The sequence below is a fragment of the Rana temporaria genome, chromosome 4, assembly GCF_905171775.1.
Source record: "Rana temporaria chromosome 4, aRanTem1.1, whole genome shotgun sequence".
Taxonomy (NCBI): Eukaryota; Metazoa; Chordata; class Amphibia; order Anura; family Ranidae; genus Rana; species Rana temporaria.
In genome coordinates, this window is record NC_053492.1 from 139572753 (window position 1) to 139597398 (window position 24646).

Here is a 24646-nt window from a genome sequence, read left to right on the forward strand (position 1 = left end):
ACTGCTGTGTATTTTGAATATACCATGGGTATGACACAAATATAGCAAGCTACTATTTGAATTCACAATTGCTAATACAGCTGGAGTCTTTAAAAGCCTCTACATAACAGAAAAAGACAGGTACACTCTTGCCTTGACTAAAAAGAAGACTGACAAGATTTGTGAAGTTATGGCAAAAAAAAAAAAAAAAACTCAAAGTCAGCTTTGATACATAAACTATTTTTCCCTTATGATTCTCTGTTTTCGGTGATTACATTTTTATTAGTTAACACTCTCTTGTACCCCTTAATATTTTTTTATATTCCAGAATATTCAAAAATCAGCATGGATTTTCCTGTTATGCAAAAATCTAGATAATTTGTTGCATTTGAATTAGTTGGTGTTTTTATGTTGCATAATCTGCACTTAATATATCTCAAAATGACTTCTGCTTAATTTGATACATTATATGTGCATTATGTAAATTTTAGTTAATAAAAATGTGTGTTATTGCAGGCTAAAATAAATTACTTAATTTCAGCTGTTTTGTTGACCTGATATATATTATGCAGAATACATTTTCCTTGCTACCATATTAATTGTTAGCATAGTTGACATGATTAAAGTACATTTTAAAGAGAAACAATGAAATTATTAAATGTTCTCCGCATATCAGACACTACAGGGATATTTTAGTATACAACTAAATAGTCAAGGACTAAGAACAGTTTGTTTTATCATTGGTCAGATAGCTTATAAGGGTCAATAAAGGGGTTAGTTCCAAGCAGCCATATTGACAATATGCAAGGGTCAAGTCCTGGGAAAAAAAGTGTGGGAACTCACCCAAGATTCCCCCCACCTCAATAATAATTGTATCCCAATCCCCGCCCAGAATTATCCGCATTCCTTTCCACAGTGTATGCCCATCCCTGTCTGGCATCATCCATCCCTCTCCACAATGTATCCCCATCCCTGCCCGGAATTATCCACATCCCTCTCCAAAATGTATCCCCATACCCGCCTATCATCATCCATGCCTCTCCACAAAGTATCCCCATCCCCGCCCATCATCACCCATCCCTCTCCACAATTTATCTCCATCCATATCCAGCATTATCCATCCCTCTCCACAATGTATCCCCATCCCCACCCAACATCATCCATTCCTCTCCACAATATATCCCCATCCCCACCAAGCATCATCCATCCCTCTCCACAATATATCCCCATCCCCGTCCAGCATCATCCCTCCCTTTCCAAAATGTTTCCCCATTGCCACCCAGCATCATCCATCTCTGTCCAAAATGTATCCCATCCAACATCACCCATCCCTCTCCACAAGTTATCCCCATCCCCACCCAGCAGGGGGTTCTGGAGAGCATTGAGGGGGTCTTGAGAGCACCATGGGGATTGGAGAGCACATTGAGGGGGTGGGGGGCTGATGGTAAGGCTGTAGCATTTTATCTACAGCCTTAACATCCCTGCCAGTGTATGTCTGAACAGATCAGGGATGGTCTTACAAGGGAAATAAATAAATAATATAAAAAAACTGATTGCAAAAAATAGTGGTAGTCTATAAATAGTGTACAGAAAAATTATTTAAAAAATTGCCAAAAAAATTGTGATGAAGGATAGCATAATGACTGGATCTGGATCTGTACTTGGCCCTCAAGGCCATGTTTCTACATTGTTTTGGAAATTGTTGGCATCTTGCTGCTTGATTAGGAAGACCTAATATGGTTCTCTCTGCATCTTGGAAACACCTTTTTACTATTACAGAGAGTATTTACTCTCTCTCATCTGCAAGATTGGATTCCCTGTAGCCATCACCTCTTTGAGGCCAGTGTCTGAGCTAGAGACCTTATCCAATTTACACTTTATTGCATAGGGGCAAGGTAGAGTTTTAGACTATCACTTATGTTTGCTAAAGGTCGTACCCACTTTGCATTGTTATTGCTGTCTGTGTTTTGGTCAACCAGAGCAGGGATGGACCTACAAGAAAAAAAACATATAAAAAGATAATCATACAAAATGTATTTCTATATAAAAAATAATTACCTTCAGGTGCAGAACCTGTGCCTCTCACTTTAATCCTGACCAAAGTTACCTTTAATCCATGGGAAGAGTGAGCAAGCTATGGCTGTGAGATTCTGCATTAGGTTCTTGCTGCTACTGCTGCTGCTGCCTTGGATCCTAGAAACATACTACTCTCTTCTGTTTTCTATGCGGACAAACCCATTGACCCAGATGAAGCTTCCAAATTGTTATATTCTATACATTTGCCAAAAATGTATTCAGAGCACTTGAAACTAATACATTCCCCAATAACCCAGGAGGAAGTTTCCGCAGCTATAAAAAAGCTGGAAAACAGAAAAGCTCTAGGCCTATATGACTACACTCCAGAATTGTATAAATTGACTGAGGACCCGTTATCCATGATTTTTAGCGGTTTATAAGAGGATCTGGGAAGGCGACATGTATTTACCATTGTGACACCAGGCACATATAAAGATGATCTCGAAAAAAGGTAACGTTCTGACTGAACCTGGATTGTGCCATCCTATCTTCCTTTTAAATTTAGACACCAAGATCCTCTCAAAACTTGTAGCATTCTGATTAGCCAACATTTTGCCGTCTTTGATTTACCCTGCACAAACAGGTTTCACCAAAGGACGCTCAGCCTCCTCCAACACCCGCAAGGTTTTAGCAGTGTTAGAATATGCGAAGACCATTGGAAGATTTAGCTATCATTACATTAGACGCAGAGTAAGCTTTTGATAATGTAAGTTTTCAATGGCTGTCTCTGGTCATGCATAATTTTGACTTCACAGGCCCTTCATGCCACTTCATAAATAGCATATGTTTATCGCCCTTGGCCAGGGTGGTCGCAACAGTCTGATACACCTATCTGATACAATTAGACTCTATAAAGACACGAGGCAAGGATTCCCCCTGTCACATGTATTTTTCAATCTAACGATAGAACCTTTTTCACATTACCTTAGTAGTAAGGCACCTCTACATGGGATCCAGGTAGGATGGGAAGAGCTGCATGTCGCCCTATTTGCGAATCCAAGGCAATTTTACTTAGATAAGGGCAGTACAGATGATTTATTTACAGTCTCTTGAATTGTAAGAAGATAATGACTTTTTACACCTTGTCCCTGCAATGACTAATGCTTACTGAAGTTACATGATAGAAAATAGGGAAGGTATAGCTAGGACTATGCTAACTAGTGGGGATGAGCCGAACACCCCCCCCCGTTCGTGTGAACTTTAGAACCCCATTAATGTCTATGGGACTCGAACGTTTGAAATCTAAAGTGCTCATTTTAAAGGCTAATATGCAAGTTATTGTCCTAAAAAGTGTTTGAGGACCCGGGTCCTGCCCCAGGGGACTTGTATCAATGCAAAAAAAGTTTTAAAAACTGCAATTTTTTCAGGAGCGGTGATTTTAATAATGCTTAAAGTGAAACAATAAAAGTGAAATATTCCTTTAAATTTCGTACCGGGGGGGGGTGTATAGTATGCCTGTGAAGTAGCGCTTGTCCCCGTGCTTAGAACTGTCCCTGCACAAAATGTAATTTCTGAAGGAAATAATGAATTGTCGGCTCCCAGGAATACGACATTTTTTCCTTCAGAAATTACACTTTGTGAAGGGACAGTTCTAAGCACGGGAAACAAGCGCTAATTTACAGGCATACTTTACACACCCCCTAGGTACGAAATTTAGAGGAATATTTCACTTTTATTGTTTCACTTTAAGCATTATTAAAATCACTGCTCCCGAAAAAAACAGGTCCCCAAACACTTTTTTATGACAATAACTTGCATATAAGCCTTTAAAATTAGCACTTTAGATTACTCCCATAGACTTTTACAGGGTGTTCCGCGGCTTTTCAAATTTTCCGCGAACACCCCAAATTGTTCGCTGTTCGGCAAAACAGGCGAACAGGCAATGTTCGAGTCGAACATGAGTTTGACTCGAACTCGAAGCTCATCCCTACTAACTAGCACTAAACAGGAGAATATAACGGGGGGGGGTGGGTACCAAATGCTTGACATCAGCATACATCAGAACAAAAATATCACAATACAGTACAATTCAATGCAATCAACAAAAAAAATATCAAGTGTAATTTTAAGTATTGATGTTTTTCCCATGTTGCCTCCCAAGTTACAATAAAATGAGGACACTATCCTCACTGTATAGAATTTTTAATTATTTAATATTTTCAGATTGGTACATGTCTCCCATAGCAATTACCTTCTACACATGCCCTTTTTTTGAAAATCCCTGCTTATTAGCCTTGAAAATGGACAGAATAATAAACAATAGACAACTTTTAAAAATTACATTAACATGTTAAAGCTCATATGAGATTTTAGTTATTGAGTTTGCCTCTATTTTAACTGGAATTTAAGAAAATGGGACAAAGATCCTTGTATTTCAACATGAAATAAAGACAGCTGAGTATTTCCATTAGCAAAACAGTGAATAGCAGTGCATACTTTGTACCATGAAGTAAATGCAATAACTCACAGATTGACATACTTACAATCTATGAATTAAAATAGACAGGTCATCCATAGACCCTGTTGATAAATATTCTACACCACTTGAAATAATAAATGTTCTTGTCCTGCTACATAAAATCATTTTTTAATGTGATCACGCTATAAATAAAATGACATGGCAATGCCTAGCTCGCACTTACCCGGGAAACCACATTATATTATTTATTAAGTTATAATTCCAATGAGTTATGTCCCCATATCCTGGTTACTGTAGACTAATTGTACATCAAGGGTATTACTTGTTGAGTCTTGCAGTGCATGCAACTTCAATTTCTTTGAGGATAAAATCCTACACACATTGCACAATGACATGTGACAATTAAACATTCTAATTTTCTTAGTATTTACGTAAAGGGTGAGTGTGAACATGGAAGTATCATAGCAACCAAGCAGCCCTTTACACTCCATGTTCTAGACTGGCTTTACTTATACAAAATATACCAAATATTACAAACTAGAAAGATATATAATAGTAGTTAGTCACATTCAACTGTGAACCAAAGAATAACAAAATATGCCCTGTCCCCTTTAAAACTTATCTCATAAGCGTAAACATGTATACAAGTGTATACATCAACAGTGTATAATACAAAAAAGTAACAGTAAAAAATAAAAAATAAAAATAAAAGTGACAAATGAACACTTCACAGGGTGATAATTAGTATGTGAAGAAAAATCAATGATAAACACAAAAAAATATCCAAAGAAAAGTTTTTGAATCCAGTCAAAGATAAATAACTAGACCATGGCCTGGTTCCGTTCTAAGATGGATGCTTAATCTCAGAGCTCCCGTTCCATAAGGTTCTGCTATCTGCCTAGATATGCCATCCAGCGAATCCAACAGAACAACTCGGAGTGTCTCAGCAACAAGATGCTGATACCCATAGTGACAGATTCAATGCTGTGTGCTGTGTCATGCCGTTGGATTATTTGCTGTGATGGTTTGGGGTGGGACTGTATTCTATTGTCTATTGTACTGATGCATCAACTATTATGGGATGTGTAAGTGTCGTGTAAGTGTCTTGCTGTGAGGAAAGAGGGAGGGGGGATTCCTTCAACCCCCCTTCTGATAAGACTGTGTACTGAGAAGTTTGAACACACCTGACCTGTGTGGCTATTGTCATCAGACTTTTTAACCCCGTCCTGTTTTCCAAGGGTGGGAGGGATGTGTTTTGAAGGGAGATATCTGTGTGTCCATGTGTGATAATAAAATCAGTTTGTTTTTGCCACTCTACACTGAGGTGTGTTGTCTGGTGACTGGGATGGCTGGAGGGTCTGAGATGGTGTTGGATCTGAACAGAGGAGGCATTGGTGGCAGACCTAGATCTGTTTGAGGACAGAGGGTTCGTCACACCAGTGAGTTCAAGACATACAACTAAGCCGCCACACCCCCGAGATATTTCAGACACGGCCCAGAGACACCATGCCTGCGTCACAAGGCTCCACTCGCCAGTCCCGCTCACCAAGCATAAGACCGCAATAATTTCGGACACAGAGCCCTCTTTCCTTAGGTGCCTGATCAGCCTCTGCTCTAAGTCTAAATGACCTCTGCACGGTAGCAGCAGATATAAAAAACACTTTCTCGGCAGCCATCTCAGATCTGCGATCAGATATCCAGGCTATAGTATTGAGAGTAAAGGAAGTTATGGAGAGGCAAGCCCGCCATGACATCTAACTATGCCAGGTATAACAAGTCACAGAATTCCACACCATCCATCTAAGAGAAATCAGCCACCACATGGAAGACCTCCATAAGCGTGGAAGACCTCAGGGTAAAAGGCCTACCAGAATTGATTCAAACCAGCTCACTCAATTGCCATATTCAATTACCTCCTAGAGAGGCCCACCGACACACCGATTGTCCTAGAGCGCATCCACCAAGCACTACGCCTGAGGGGAAGAAATAAAGGCCCCCCCAGAGACGTGGTGTGTTGCCTTGTGAATTTCCCCCTAAAAAGAGGAAATCCTTTGTAAGGCGAGAGGTAGAATACACTTCTCATTTCAAGGCACTGAAGTCAAGATCTCTCCACTATTAACTTACAATGGAGAAGGGAACTACGGCCCCTACTTGATGTATTAAGAACGAGATCCATCCATCCATATATATCGCTGGAAATTCCCCTTCTGCCTGTCAGCAACAACCCAAGGATGCACAGCAAACCTCAGAGTGCCAGAGGATGTGGAACATTTCTGCACTACCCTAGACATCCCACTGATTGATTTACCTGACTGGCAAAGTGACTTTAGTTTTCCACAACTGAGGAAAGCTACATCCATGGACGGCATAATTGAATCAGGCAACTACAGTATTCGGAATGGCAGCCCCGCTGCATCGCCAGTGCACCATAAAGCACGCTGCTCCAAAGAAGGTGAAACACTTCCTATTATCCCTTTACCACTTTTTTACATGACACAGAACTTTGACTCGTTCTAATTCCTTGCAATTGCTCCCAAGAGAATTACGACTATGCCTTCTGTTTCAAATTACACTTTCTATTAAAGATAGAGTGCCCAAAGTACATATATTTATGTCTCAGGCCTCGTACTCACGACCAAACATGTCTGCTGAAACTGGTCCGCGGACCAGTTTCAGCGGACATGTTCGTTCGTGTGTAGGCAGTAACGTACAGAATTCCAGCAAACAATCGTCGGCCAGACCGTTTTCCAACGAACAACTGTTTCCTGGTCTTGCTTTAAAACAGTCTGCTGGAATCGTGTCCGTCAGACATGTTCGGTCGTCTGTACACAAAAGCAGCGTACAAAAACCCCGCGCATGCTCAGTCCAAATGAGGAGACGGGAGCGCTCGTTCAGGTAAAACTCGCGTTTCTTTGGGATATGGCACATTCGTCATTAGAAACCTTTTATTCTAGCAAGAGAACAATGTCTTAAAAAGGCGCACTAAACCACATTTTAAAGCCTCGTTTTCTTAATTCTTCTCTTGCTAGAATAACCCCGTTCTCTTGCTGATGCAATTTCAATAGAGTTGTCCCATACTGAAATGTCACATTTCTTGCTTGTGATGTAATCCTTTAATAATGTTTTCTATGCCAGACGTGTGTTTTGGTTGGTGGTCCTCCATAATTTAGAGTAGTCATTTTTGTAAAGGAATGTGCATTTTTTTTATTTTTTTTTTGTTTCTAGTTATGTCACCATTTAAACAATTTTTTTTTTACATGTTTTTTTAAATTAATTTTTTTTTTTGGTGTTTCATTAGAGAATATTAAACCATGTTGGCACACCAAATGTCCCCCCCCCCCCCCAAGGAGTGTGTCCTTTGTAAATTACCCATTGTATATTTATTAAAGGTTTGCTGCCTAATAATCCCCACAGTATATCAAACAATAGGCATGTTTTCAAATGAAAGCAAAAGGCCTTTTATTCAGGCAAATGTCATCACAAAAAATAAAAAGAACGGCAGCACTAGAATAGATAGCAAACTATATGCAAACTTGCATTTCCAACATGGTGAAGGATAAACTTCCAAGCCTCAGGAGCCAAACACAAAAATATGAAGCAGCAGCACACAAACAAAGGAACCCAAACTGTGGTAGTACAAACAAGATGTCCTTTATGTGGAAGGAAATGGAAGGCAGAAAATCAACGTTTCCTCCTCTTTCCAGCCTTCCCTCCAGGCAGCCTTCCAGCGGATCGAACACGGGGTCTTGCAGGTGGGGTTGATGTGGCAGCAGGAGGATGGTGTTCCGCAAGCCGGGCTGGATCACATAGCCCAGTGTCTGGGGTCAGCAGGCCCCTCTGCATCCACCAAAGGACCTGGTTCATCAGGGCCTTTGCCAGTCTTCTCTGGTCCTCCTCCCCTTCATTTAAATCATGGGCCAATGAGGCACTGAAGGCCTCTGTGGGGTTGAGGGGGGCCCTCATGATGGCGCTTGCCTCCTGGATCATGCGGAGGCTTGCCTCCTCCACAGGCCTCAACTGCCTCCTTCGGCCTGATGGCCTCACCTGGGGGGGAGAAGACTGGCTGGTGGTGGTTCTCCTGGCCGGGTGGACCTGCTGCAGGCCACTGGGCCCAGCCTCCTCCTGGCTGCCACTGACCCCGGCCTCCTCCTGGCTGCCACTGACCCCGGCCTCCTCCTGGCTGCCACTGACCCCGGCCTCCTCCTGGCTGACAGACACCTGAGGATCTGCCACCTCCTGGCTGATCTCTTCTTCCTGTGTGGAAAAAAAAGGAATTTTTTTACAATTTCGCTAAATAAAACCACACTCATTTTCATGTTTTTCGTTTAGTATTTTCTGTTCATTATTACTTGAATACACTCTACTTCTGACCCCTGCAGTTGTCATCCCTGACACCTATTTGTCTGTACACCTTTTTGTTTGCTTTTTCCCAGCTTGTTTTTTTTTTTACAATATCTAATCATTAATCCACCAAGAATTATTTACGCCATAAATATAGAGGAAACTACTATACCTCCTCATCGAAGGGTGGCAGATCTGCATCTCTGTCAGCCAGGCCCTCTTCCTCCGACTCTGCAGGGCTGTGGTCATCTGGGGAATGTCCGCTGGAAGGTAGCATGGAGGAAAGGTTGGAAGAAAGACTGGACATCGTTTTCCTGCCTTCCATTTCGTCCCGCAAAAAAGCCATCTGTTTATAATACCACAGTTTGGGTTCCTTTGCTTGTCTTGCTGCTGCTCCCGATTTTTGGCTTTTATTAGCTTTGTATGCTCTCCTGTATGTGCTTCTGAGGTTGGCAAGTTTATCCTTCACCATGTTGGCAGTGCATCCTGGCACCCAAGTTTGCATATAATTTGCTAGCTCTTCTAGTGCTGCCGCTCGTACCTCTTTATTGCAATATAAAGAGTGCTTTGAATTCCACAGGATGGGCGTGTCCTGGTATTTTTGAAGTAAGGCCTCTATAGATTCCTTGCTTTGTAGGAGGTCCATTGTAATTTTTCCCAAATTATATTTCTTTTTGAGTCTAGATTACAAAAACATAAACCACAGAAAAATAAATATTCCAAAGGATCAGCGTTGACCTTGATCTAATATGTGTCTTCAAATTTATTACCTATATCTAATTACAAACACAGTCTCTCTTGTTTAAACAATGATTGGCAGCTCGGCCGCATTGCTTGTACCAAACATTGATTTGCTAGATGCAGAGCCATTGTTCACATTGCAGTAAATATTTTAAATATATAAAATTAAACAATGCTTACAAATGACAGTTTTCATCTAGGCACTCTTTCATGTGTAAATCTCATGCCCCTGACAATGGATGACATAAAAGACACTTCCTAATGACCTCTGTACAACCAACACTTGAACAATACTTTGCCTGATCTGAATACACCATTCAAAAACTTGTCAATGAGGTACAGCATTGTTCACATCTCTATTTTGTGAGGTGTCCAAAAGCATTTGGATACCAAAATAACATTGTGGTACCCCATAGACAGAATAGCTTAAAAAGGGTGCAACCAACAGCCCAAACCCCCATCCCATGTGTCTACATTTTCAAGGCCTCTGCTGATCACATTTTTAATTTCCTTACCTTCCTGTCTCTCGCTCCTCGTTTCTCACGCTCGCCTAATTACCGCGTAAGATGCGTAATCACGGCGTAAACCTTTTAAACACTCCGCGTATTTATGAAACCCCGCCCTCGTCACCTTTGCGAGGCCCCTAATCAATGAGTTTAGGAAATATGGCGTTAACTGTGTATGTTCTGGATGCGCTCGAAGATTCTCCGCGTAACCGACGTAAACACGTTGTTTGCATTCTCTACACTCCGCGTATGTATTAAACGCCGCCCTCTTCTCCGCCCATGGAGTAAGAATTCATCTTTTCCACGCCCATAATCTCTGTGGGAAAGGAAAGATGGCGATGTCACACGAGCGGGCACGATGCTCTCATGCCACAAGTGAAGGGACAGAGGCAGGGACGTCCCGATCAAGGAAAAGAAGATATAAAGCCACTAATATGCGGTTCCAGGAAATGGTGGAGTTAGTTTACATCATGCGAAAGAAGGACTATGATGGTGAATTAGGGCCATACAAGACCCCTAACCGCCGAAAGGCACATATTATGGACAAGGTGGCGAGGAGAATGCAGAGGATGTTTGGGATCACCAGGTCCAAGGAACAGCTGAGGAAACGATGGTCAGACTTAAAATTGAGGGAGCCACATCAGATGAAGAAAATACTTAAAATTCTGCGTAAAAGTAAGTAAATATATATTGGGGTTGGGGGGGGGGGGGGTGATTGTCTGCAATAATGTGTTGCCATGTATATTTCACCATCTGCCTCCTTGGCCTGCTTGTAATTTTAAAGACATGTTGTCATTTATTTTTTAGGACATAAATAACTACATATTTACAAACAGTGTTCTTAGTAAACAACGTAACATCACATAGTTTATCAGAAAGGCTCGGTTATTCCAGGAACAACACACCTGGACATGGCTCACTGGCCAAAAACTTTGTTTGTAAACATTGTGTAAAAGCTAGTTCTAGAAAAAAAAAGTATGAGAATGGGAAAGGCAAACAGGATACATTCTAAAAACAGTGGTACTAAAGCAGATGTTTTCACATCTGCAATGCAGAGCACCTGTGTCTCCACAAATAAAAAATGGGTTTTGGTAGGGTCTCCCAGAAATACAGTTTAGGGGGGACATCCATGTGTGTCACTTTGCTAAAAAGGGGCAGGATCAGAGCTTGCCATATAGAAGTAATTGCTAAATGTAGGTTTGGTGAAAGATAAAAGTAACTAAATGAAAGCATCTTCTAAGCAATGTGTGCGATTTATGCTCTCCAATATCTGTGTGCTGATGAGTCTACATTTTTTTTGTTTTATTTCAGGGGAAAGAAGTCGCCAGCATTTGGAGGAGGCAGAGAGGGCCAGACAAGGCCAAAATCTGCCATCTCAACATGTGGAGGAGGAGGAGGATGTGGAAGGAGAAGAGGATGTGGAAGGAGAAGAGGATGTGGAAGGAGAAGAGGATGTGGAAGGAGAAGAGGATGTGGAAGGAGAAGAGGATGTGGAAGGAGAAGAGGATGTGGAAGGAGAGGAGGATGTGGAAGGAGAAGAGGATGTGGAAGGAGAGGAGGAAGGAAGAAAGGAGGAAGGAAGAGAGGAGGAAGAAGTAATTTTGGACTTAGAAGTCATAGCAGATGAAGGGCAAGTGGCGGAAGAACAATTTGGCGAATTGAAAGAAGGTGGATTGATGGATGAAGGAGGAGTCCAAGATGATGGGGAAGTGGTGGAAGAAGGAGGAGTGATTGAAGATGATGGGGAGGTGGTGGAAGAAGGAGGAGTGATAGAAGATGTCGAAGAGGTGGAAAGGAGAAGCCCATCAGGTCAGTGTCACCCTAGCTTGATTCAAAAAAACATATGTAGATAGGCCTCATCGAAAAATAATGTTGTAAATGCCTTTTTTTTTGTTGGTTTTAGGGGAGGAGGATGGTGTGCCAATATTTTCACGTGCAAGTGCTGCTATAATTATTCAGCAGGTAATGGAGTGCAGCACTGAAATGCACAATATGCGTGAAAGGATGTTTCTCATGGAACAGAATGTAACAAATGTGCTTTTGGAATGCAGCACGGAAATGGACAATATGCGGCAAAGAATGATGGTCATCGAATCTAATTTTAAGAACATTATTGACATGATGGGCCGTGTCAAAGACTGAAACACCCCCCGCCCATCCCCCGCCCCCACAAACATTTTTACAGTTTGAATAATGAATACGCCAAAATTTGAAGATACACACACAGTGTGCCAACATGTGCTATCTGCCATCACAGAATATCTAATGTCTGTGCTTTGTGGGTCCAACCCCCTCCTCCATCCTCAAGTAGTTGAGAGGAAGGGTTTGCTCCCACAAAACACAGACATTGATCACCCATGATGTCAGATAGCACATGTGGCCATTTGTCTGTTGAACCAATGACATTTGGCGAGTTTGCACTGAATGTGTGTATCTTCCAATTTTGGCGTGTTCCAGTGTGAAAGCACACCATGACTGACTGCTGTTGTGAGTTTTTATATTTTTGGAATAGGATTTTGTTACTTTTTGACCATGTTGAACATTTTGGGATACTATAAAGTTTAGACCATAAAGAATAAACAACGGTAAAAAATTTAAAATATATATATATAGAATTATAAATCTCTCTAATCACTGAATTTAGTGAAGTAGAGATTTGACTCCAAATTCTCACCTAAAAATTTAGTTTTAGAAAAACACACCAAAAACAAAAAAAATGTTAAAAAAATTATTGTTTTTTGTGCATAAAAAATATGCCCAAAAAAAAAATTAAGGCGCTAAACACCCCACCAAATATAATCTATATATATATATATATATATGTAAACAATAAATCTAACTATATTTGATAAAAAAAAAAGTGAACTTGTTAATAAATGTATAATCTGCATAATATTTTTGGTTGAATTACCTGAAAAAAAAAAAAAAAAAAAAAAAAATTTTTTTTGACTCCTAAGTACAAAAGCAGGGAGTAATGAAAAAAATATAAAATAATTTTTGGGGTCATGAACAAGCAAAAATTAAAATACTTGACCTCAAAATTTACAAATGGAGTTGCTTATTATTTCTAGACTCAATACCCTGTTTGTAGATGAGTGAATACTGTGCAAAATGTGGTTAGTTACTAAAAGTGGAGAAATCAATTATGCATTACAATTGAAGAAGTTAGTTAGAGAACCAGGAAGACAGAGAAAAAGAGAAAAAGCATTAATGACAAACAACTGTATAAAGTCCAATGGTCTAATTATTTATTATTTGAGAGAATATTCCTTTCTTTGGGGGCCGAATTAGAAAGAAATATGATCTGGCATAGCAATGGCCCCCCGACCCATGAAGTACTCAACATATTTGTCGCGTACCTCACGAGCTGATTGGGGGGCCAAGCCAGCGCGACCAGTGTCCAGCCCGGGAAGGGGATCTGAGGGTAGTCTTGCCTCAGAACCGATGTCGGGTAGGTACGTCTGGGAGTGCCTGCGTAAAAAGTTGTGCAAAATGCAGCAGGCAAATACAACGGTGTCCAATTTATATTCCGCCAGATGTATCGATGTCCTGAACAGGCGGAACCGGTTGGTGAGTATCCCAAAGGCATTCTCGACTACCCTCCGAGCCCTGGCCAACCGAAAATTAAACACACTCCTCTCTGAGGTGAGGGTCCTCTGGGGAAAAGGCCGCATGAGGTGAGGACCAAGCCCGAAAGCCTCGTCCGCTAGGAACACAAACGGAAGTCCTTCCACATTATCTTCATCTGGTGGCAATGCCAGACCACCAGCTTGGAGACGATCATAGAAATCAGTCCGTGCGAACACTCCCCCATCAGACATCCGGCCGTTCTTCCCCACGTCCACATATAGAAACTCATACTGTGCCGACACCACCGCCATCAACACAATACTATGATAACCCTTGTAATTATAATAGTAGGACCCCGAGCGGGGTGGGGGCACAATGCGGACGTGTTTCCCATCTATTGCTCCACCGCAGTTTGGAAAATCACACCGCTGGGCAAATTGGGAAGCCACAGACTGCCATTCCTGTGGTGTGGAGGGTAGCTGTGGGGACAAACAAAAAAAGAGATTTAGTACTTTGTAACAAAAACATCCTACAAGCATCCTTGTGACAGTTCACAGTATTAAAATTGCATTAGAAAAATGTGCATGGAGAATTTGGGAAATGAAATATATAGGGCCACTTCATTAAGAGACTCCACAGCCCTCTGATGGGGACAATAAAAGTTTGAAGGGGGGGGGGGGGGGGGACACAAAAACCAAAAAGTCCTGTTTGAAAAAATGGCAAGGTGGGTTTGTCCCTAGGATAGCATGCTGGACAGGTTAATATTGGGTAAGGGACAAATATGCAGGTAGGCCAAGAATAAAACATGTAAAGCTGATATCAACATGCATAGGGAGAAAAGGTAACGTTAGTTAAACACACAGCATATCTGGGAAAATAAAAATAAAGTTAGTTGGCCACATTATTAGAGCCAGGAAACTTACCTTAATATACTCCTCATGCATAACTTTGATGATGGCAGCACACGTGTCCGGTATGATGACCCCAAGCGCCTGCGGAGAGATGCCTGTCGAGAACTTGAGGTCCTGCAGGCTCCTCCCAGTCGCCAGGTACCGCAACGTGGCAATAAGCCTCTGCTCGGCCGTGATGGCTTGGCGCATCACAGTGTCCTGCCTCGTGATATAGGGGGACAGAAGATCCAGCAGACGGTTGAATACGGGGTCCGTCATGCGGAGAAAATTCCTAAAGTCATTAGGATTATTCTCCTGGAGTTCCCTAAGCAGAGGCATATGTGAGAACTGGTCACGCTGGCGCAACCAATTCTTGGTCCAGAAACGCCTCCGCCCCCTGTTTCTGGCCAAAGTACTGGACAAATGAACATATCCAGCAGCCATCCCATAAACAGCACCAACTCGCGAAAATTGACGCTGCTGCTCCATCATGGCTTCAAACCGGCCGGCTGGTCAGTCAAGAACACACTGAAACAGAAAGCACTCGCAAATCCAGCACTACCTGCGACAAACGCGTGACAAACAGATACGAGCGCACAGGATGCAACTGCTAAAGCAGAAACAACCTGCTTGCCTATAGCCGAATGACAACTACGTTACCGCAAGCACACGCACTGAACCCGTGAATACACGCTGTCAAAGCCTGGAGACCGAGAAGCGCGAATCAGCTCTAACCAAACCTTCACTAACACGAGCAAACCCGTAACTAGCAAAAGAGGAACAGAGGGCGGCGCCATTAACTTTGGTCTTCCCCTTTATAGTGACGTCGTACGTAGTTTACGTGCACGCGTTCCGGTACGACGGGAATTTGGTCCGCTGGTGTGTACACGCCAGCGGAACAAAACACAAATCAGCCTTGTACGCCGGAAACTGTCGGGCAGACAGTTTCCAGCGCACAGATCCGGTCGTGAGTACAAGGCCTGAGACACCACAAAACAACCCTCAACTTACTCTCCCTTAATGATATACAACACAATCAATATCTGATTAATCGAAACAATTGAAACAATCCCTGCAAATACACCACTCTAACCTACCAGGAACTGGAACATACACCCCATAATGTCCCTCCTCTAATGGGAACATCCCTCCATTATCCTGATATGGCCCCTGCCATTACCCATCAAACTCCATACCACAGAGCTTGCTTCTTACCTCCTCTAACAACTAGATGTAAACACTGATCTAAAGGAACATCTGCAATAGAATTTCTGAGCACCCAGTGACTATAAACAAGTGAGAACACACGCAAACCTCTAATGTTGGTCTGAGAAAAAAAATACTCTTCCATTACACCCCAAGAACTGAACTCAAGTGTTTGAACTAAAATACCTGAGTCCCTCCAATTGTCCTATAACAGCACTTCGCCAACAACAATTAACCATTCAGAGACATTGTTTCCTGCTCGTCACCCTCGGATCTACAAGACCACATGCACCTACTCTTCTACTATTTATACTGTAGTTCTCCTCATCACTCTCCACCACAAACGCTCAAAATTGCAGTTCCAGTATACACCTATGGACCCCAAGCACTAATAGACAGAACAAGCACATTGTATAACCTGTCTCTTTTTTCCAGCTGAATACCCTGCCACTCTAATCACAGACAGCGAAAAGACAATGTTTCCAGTCCCTAAAGTAACAAATTATTTCCACGCTACTTCTCTACTTCTCTGATCTCGAAATCCAAAGGAGTTTCTATACTCATCTCCAAAAATATCCCCCTCCAAATCTCGGACATCCTCATCGACATTACTACCAAGTAAGGTATATCTTTCTCAAGGGCACTTTAAAAGACAGACCAATCATGCTAGCTAACATCTATAGCCTAAAGAATGAAAAAATCCTTTGAATACAGCAAACTATCGACCAATATCACTACTCAATGTACTCAAAATACTAGCCAACAGACTATTACCGCTACTCCCTTCCATCATCTCACAAGACCAAGTAGGCTTTATCCCCAGATGTGAAGCAAGAGACAACACATTAAGACCATTAATTTACACCACCTAATGACAAAGTCTGTATTGGCTCTGTGGCTATGTACATCACAGAAGCAGGAAACAACATGCAAAAACAAAACTAGAAACTGCAGGTACATTATATGATTGATTTTTATCTATTTTTAATAATTTTTAAAAGGAATCAGTTAACTATTATGTCTCTATACCCTGTAAACAGTCATTTCAGCAAAAAAAAATGTTCCTTTACAACTCCTTTAAAAATAATTTAAAAATTACATGCCAATCCTAAATAAGTTGACATCCGACCTCAATAACTGTAACAAACTGATATTATCTTGGTTCGGCAGAGCAGCGATTCTAAAAATGAATGCCTTACTAAGACTGCTCTACATCTTACAGACAGTACCCATCCATGTACCACCAGCATTTTTCAAAACATATAAAAGCCTATACTCCAGATTCATTTGGGTAGAATGCATACCCAGGATTAGTTACACGCAGCTCGCCTTACCCAAACATTTAGACGGGATATGCCTTCCAGAACTTCTAAACTACTACAAAGCTATCCACCTGTCCAGAATAATTGATTGGAACGTCCATGCCTCCTACAAGGATTGGGTAAACCTAGAAGCATCCTTCACAGACCTTCACACACTACATAATATCCCTAGACAAACACTCTTCCTGTTCCAGACAACTCACACCCTTTTAAATGCTCTGTACATGAGAACCGCTTCAAAGTCGACTCATATGCGCCATACACTCCCTTCTTTTTAAAATCCCAATGATAATACAACTTGCAAGAAATGGGAAGGAGACTTGTCCCTACCCTTAACACCAGAAAATTGGGAACACATTTACCTCAATATACATAAAGAGAATGGGTATAAAATCCAATCACCCTGATATTGCGCCCCAACCCTCTGACATAAATTTAAGCCTACAACACCAGAAATATGTTGGAGATGCCACAAAGAACGTGGCACAATACTACACATCTGGTGGTCCTGTCCACGTATCCAACCCTTCTGGGAAGAATTATGTCGCATCACCTCTCACAAAACATCCTATCATTTGGAACTATCCCCAGTTCAGTTTCTACTACACATTTCTCCTTTATTACACAAAACTTAACAAAACCACAAGTCGCTAGCAATGCACCTAATCGATGCAGCAAAACAATGCATCCTAATACACTGGGGTTCTCATCATACCTCATCAATCAAGGAATAGTTTAACAGGATCAAGTAAGTGGCAGAAATGGAAACACTAATTCACATTGCACGCAGAGGCGTATCTAGTGAAAATGGCGCCTATGGCAAGCACTGAAACTGCGCCCCTGTCAAAACATTTGAAACCCATCTTTCAGATAACCTTAACAAAAAAAAGCTAACAAAACTACAATTTAAGCTCTTTAATTACCCCTTCAACCAGAGTCAATAGTGTTACACCTTATATCACAGTTCCCCCTTAGAGTTCCCAGAGAGCCCTCCTTACATCGGAATCCACAGAGTTCCCCTTTACACTGGGAAATCTGATCTAAAGAATGTTGTGGACTCTGGTGTCATCTTTATATACGCTGTAAGGGGGGGACTCTGACACAAAGGGAATCTCTGTAGACTGGGGTGTAGGGGGTATCTGGTTATCACAGAGTCCAGAGATCCCACTTACATCAGCGTTCCTTTTTACCCCAGTGTCTGCAGAGTTCCCCCTTAAATCAGTGTGCCAGACAATAAGTACCGTATTTCTAGACAGGGGTCAGGTCAGCCGTGGCAGCCCTGTAACAGCACAGAGCCTTTTACTTTATATGACCAGCCCTCTCTCCACAGTATGTGTGAGCATTTCACCACCTCCATGGGACTACAAATTCCAGCATAGTAGGCTGTGCTCTTATTTCTCTGCTGTTCCCCAGTCCCCCAGTCCCCACACACAGTGTGACTGAGAATGATGATTGCACTGATATACAAGAGGACACCCTCTCTCCCTGCCTGCTGCAGTGCTGCACAAACCCAGCCACTGCCATAGTCTGTGCCACCACTTCCCCCTTACCAGAGACCAGGGCCGCTGTTAGATATCATGGGGCTCCCTACAGCCTACCTGATGGGGCCCATGACCCCATCCTTGGCCCTGTCCTAACCTCAAAAAATGATTCAGCTGTCTTCAAGTGATATTTATCATCCCTTGTGATACCTTGGGTAGTAACATACCCTCTTTATGGAGAAATCTGGGGTTTATTAGACCCCTGGTCCCTCCTCTGCCCTCCAAGGTTTATTGGCTGCTTTCTTAGCTGGTACCAGCCTGGTAAATGCAGAACCAATACTGGAAGTGATGAAATCTTCATAATTTATGGCCTCAGTTGTTACAGGGGAGAGGGAGAAACTGATGTTGCTCCTCCTTTGTGCGCTGCCAATCCGACCAGATTAACTACATACAAGTGGGGAGGAGTTGATATTCCAGCAAGCCGAATTAGAAAAAATAATCCCTCCATTTTACAGCCTCCTGGGCCCCAGTGTTTGATCTCATGGGGCCCCAAAAAAATATGATTTAGACTACAAAGGAGCCATGGCCTGCAGGGAGAGGGGAAAGCATGAAAAATGTACTTGCATCTTAATCAAGAGGATCAGTCTCAGCATAAGGCACTGGCAGTACAGCCGTCCCTCCTGCTGGGCAAGTGGCTGGGCTCTGCTTTTGCACTGATAGGACCCACGAGCCAGAAGTCCTGTGAGGAGACACCTCCTAACTGAGTCCACAGTCAAGGTGTCCTGTCGAGAAATACACCGGCCTGATGCCACCACTATAGTCCTGGCTTTTTCTATTTTTATATATATATACATAATTTTGTGTCATTAATTCATTACCCTGTATCATTCCAGATAACTGTTTGTTCTCTGTCATTCACGAAATCCTCGCATTCGTCCTGAAGAAGCCCCACGGCGAAACGTGCGTTGGCGACTTCTGAGGATTGTGCTTACAGTGGTCAATTGTTGTAAATTTTTAATATACTTCCTTGGCCTGAAAGTCTGACCATCAATACCTACTTGTAGCTGTTGTTTCCTCTTTACTGGCTATAGCATCCCTGACAGCTGGCGGAGGAGTGATATTCAGCTGTCAGGGCTGCTGTAGCCAGAACTATAGAGGTAGCATCGGGAAATGCAGATGCCTGCTTACTCCACGACCAGTGACTGCACTCACAGGAGTAAGAAATGAGAAATAGTCCCATTTGCAGCACTGCCATTGTCCATTAGCAAAGGTGCTGAAAGGGTTATCCAGCCTATGCTCGGGAGCCTGGAGGGAAGCAGAGACCATCAGACCCTGGTAAGTGCATTGCTGCCCAGCCACTCACCAGCGCCCCCTTGATATGGCGCCCATGGCACTTGCCATGGCTGCCATACCCTAGATACGCCCCTGATTGCACGGGACACTCTGGCAAAATATGGAAACAAGTGGGCATGCTGGACACACTTTCAATGGCCCGCGGAATGCTCCCACCTAAACACTATACTCACATAATAACATAAGCACCCTAACTTAGAATCTGATACTCAGAATATGAACTACACCACTAGTAATCCTTATCCCCTATGGGCCGCCTCCCTCCACTATACATACAAGCTCAGGCTAGAACTACTCCCAACTTTTCAACCACTGCCCAGCCTTCTATAGATTAGTTTGCACTAAGCAGAGTTTTACACATAAAAGCAAAATCGAAGGATGAGGTAAGTGAAGGAGGACTGCACTAAGGTAAAGGAAGCTATTTAGGTTTTTTTTTTTACCTTTACAACCCCTTTAAATACAAAGAACACAGAAATCTCAGGAGCATTGAAAGTTTGGGGCTGCCCAGAGTGAGTTTTTATTTAAACATCTGCAAGGTCAAGTAAAAACACAGGATCAAAGCAGAAGCTTGTACATCCAAAAGACAAGCAAAATTATTTGGTATATGCAGTGCATTCTAGTGAGGCATGCAAAGACCTGTAAATTGGGGAGACAAAGCAACCTCTAGAGAACATATAGCGTAACAACTCCACACTGGTGTTTTAAAGACAATTAACACCTATAGCCATGAAAATAAAAAGATTAACATTTATAAAGCCCTATGAATGAGATTATGTAACTGAAACAGATAGGTAAATAAATGTGTTTGTGATTAACCCCTGCACTACCAAAACCTTATCCACGTTTCAATTAGTGCCCCTCAAAAAATAAAAATAAATATATGGGTTGCTGCATGCACACAATTGTATTTGCACTATTCATATAGATTATAAATGGAATCAGTGCCAGGCTACCAATCTCTATATGAAACATGTGTTACTATCATGAAAACCTTTAACAACTTTAATACAGGGCACTTATACCCCTTTCCTGTCCAGACCAATTTTCAGCTTTCAGTGCTCTCACACTTTGAATGACAATTACTCAGTCGTGCAACACTGTACCCATACGATTTTTTTGCACACAAATAGACCTTTCATTTGGTGGTATTTAATCACTAGTGGGTTTTTTATTTTTTGTTCTATAAATAAAACATGTCATGTCAATTGATCACACCTGATCACATCTGATGTACTGAAGGTCTATCTCATTTCTTGAGATATTAACAAGTCAGAAAAGTACAAATACCCCCCATGTGACCCCTTTTTGGAAAGTAGACATTTAAAGTTAATAAGTAAGTAGCATGGTGATCTTTTTTAAGTAGTCATTTTTTCCCACAATTCTTTGTAAAATTAAGATTTTTTTAAATTGTCATGCATACAACAAACTACACTCCAAAATACATTCTGTTACTCCTCCTGAATATGGTGATACCACATGTGTAATCAATTCGACGCATGCGCGGGATTTCGGTCCACTGGTTTGACGTACTAACCAGCGGACATGTCCGATGAACAGGTTTCCAGCGGACACGTTTCTAAGCATGCGACGACGCGGACACGCCCCGCGTAGTGTTTACGCGCGGACTTCTGTACGATGGTTAGTACAACCATCGTACAGAAGCCCTCTGGCAGGCATGTACGGTGAAAACGGTCCGACGGACCGCTTTCATCGTACATGTTTGCTCGTGTGTACCGGGCCTTAGATACACTACGCCGCCGTAACTTATTTTTTTTCGAATCCTCAAAGAATTCGCGCCGTAAGTTACAGTGGCGTAGTCTATCTTTGGCGGCGTAATGGCGTGCCATTCAAATCTCTGTGATGGGGGCGTGTTTTATGTAAATACGTCATGACCCGACGTAAACAAGGTTTTTTTTAACTGCGCATGCGCCGTCTGTGGGGTATCCCAGTGCGCATGATCGAAATTAACCCGGAACAAGCCAATGCTTCCGACGGTGACGTCATTCTACGCAAATCCCTATTCGCGAACGACTTACGCAAACGATGTAAAAATTTCAAATTTCTACGCGGGAACGACGGCCATACTTAACATTGAGTATGCCTCATAACAGTAGCTTTAACTATACGCCGGAAAAAGCTGAACGCAAACGATGTAAAAAAATGCGCCGGCCGGACGTACGTTTGTGGATCGCTGTAACTAGCTAATTTGCATACTCAACGTGGAATCCGACGGAAACGCCACCTAGCGGCGCAGAAAAACTGCAGCTTAGATCCGACGGCGTACTAAGACGTACGCCTGTCGGATCTAGCCGAGATACAGTCGTATCTTGTTTTGAAGATACAAAACAAAGATACGACGCGCAAAATTTGAAATTACGCGGCATATCAAGAGATATGCCGGCGTAATACTTTTGTGGATCTTCCCCATAATTGCCTGACAAGCTATCACTCTTTTGAAGGTCCTGGAGAACCAGGACAATGGAAATGCCCACAAAATGACCCTATTTTGGAAAGCAAACACCCCAACGCATAATCCATGCGGCATAACAAGTCTTTTGAACAGTTAATTTTTTTCCAAAAGTTTTTGAAATATGTGGAAAAAAATTAAAACACATTTTTTTACACAAAGTTGTCAATTTATTATTAGATATTTCCAACACATAGCAAATACATAGCAAAAATGACACCCCAAAATACATTCTGCTACTCCTCCTGAGTAGGGAAATATCATATGTGTGAGACTTTTACACAACTTGGCCACATAAAGAGGCCCAACATCCAAGTAGCACCATCAGGCATTTTGGGAGCATAAATTACATATATGATTTCCTGGCAACCGATCATTTTTGAAGGCCCTTCATATTTTTAATACATAGCATGTACATACCAAGAATTACAATCCAAAATTAATTCTATTGTGGAAAGGGTAAAATAAAAGTATTACCTACGCTTTTAGTAGTGTCCACAGAGGAGAGCACTGGTCAAGGCAGCAGGTTAGCGACAGCAATAGTAATTATCCAGGCAGCAGGCAGGAATATTGTCTATAGTCAGCACAAGGATATTGTCAGCACATCTAAAGCATTTTCCATTGAAATTGGGGATATTAAAAAAAGGGGAAGATCGGAGAAGGCAGGATCAAACAGCCTTTTTACACAATGCGGAGGGTTAATCCCTTAGGTTCCAAAGTGAATATATGCTTTACTGCATACACAGACTGATTTAACTGTTGTGTGTTTCGTAAAACTTTCATAAATATCATGACCTGGATAAATTAGAACCTTCAATGACAAACTAGAAAATGCTTTCATACAATCTAGTTTACAGATTTTAAAACATTTTGTATACTGTGGTGAACAATTTAAGTGATAAAACACTAGGAACCGCATCTCAGGTAAGTCAAATCATGCTGTGACCTTGAATCGAGTAGATGAATCCAATGATTTTCTTTGCATTTAAATTACATTGTTAGTGGATAGTAAATACAATCCCTAGTGTTTTATATCCTAATATAGAATTGTTTAGATTAAAAATGCATGCATTAAAAACATAAAATTAAACTTCACTAGACTTGTAAATAATCAGTGGAGACAAAAAGAACATTTCTTATGATTTTCATTGTACAAATGAAATGTAGACTGAAAAAATTAGTGTGTATAAAATAGCTGCTAGGTGGGTTTTAATCAATTTTATAAACTCGCTAAAAGTAAAATGTATATCAGTAAATCTGTATGAATTTTGAAAAGCACAATATACACATGAATAAGATAATTTTGTACTTCAGGGATCGGGCTGAAAGTCTTTAAATTAGAAGTGGTAACTTTCCCACCTTTAAATGGCATGACAGATCTCCATTGGCTTCTGCTTGTAAACAAGCCTTTGGGGAACCTGGATGATGCCATTGACCAATTATGGACTATATTTGATCAATGACACCCAGGATATCCACTGGCTTGTTTAAATACAGAATAAGGCTGGTGTTTTGCTACCTGGGACAGGATTTTGGCAGCATTGTCAATCCATGGATCATTGTGGCAGTGGGTTGCTTTTGTCAGGTAGCATTCATCTTAACTGGCATGGAATTTTAGCATTCTGCGTGCTTACTCCCCCCCCCCTATTTTCTTGCCACCCTGCATGACTGAAAAGGACCAAAAATAATATTTGTGGACCTGGGATTGTTCAATGTGTCCAATGGTACAAGCATCCTGAGTATAAACAATTTATAGAAAAAAAAAAGTAATGGACTTTAAGGCCCCTTTCACACTGACACATTTTTCAGGCGGTTTAGCGCTAATAATAGTGCTGCTATACTGCCTGAAAAAATCATGCCCTGCAGTCTTCAGTGTGAAAGCCTGAAGGCTTTCACACTGAAGCAGTGCGCTAGCAGGACCACTCCAAAAGTCCTGCTAGCCGCATCTTTGGAGTGGTGAAGGAACAGGGTGTTTACCGCTCCTACACCGCTCCTTCCCATTGAAATCAAGGGGAGACCGCGGTATTAACCCGTTTTCAGCCACTAGCGGGGGTTACAACCGCACTGCTAGCAGCGAGAATATTTCCGCTAGTCCATGGGGTCCACAAGTTCCCCTTTGTTAAAGGGGCTTCCAGATTCCGATAATCCCCCGCTCGCAGACCCCCACAACCACCGGGCAAGGGTTGTGGGGATGAGGCCCTTGTCCCCATCAACATGGGGACATCCTCCCCATGTTGAGGGCATCTGGCCTGGTACAGTTCAGGTGGTGCCTGTTTTGACCACCTGGTAAAACAG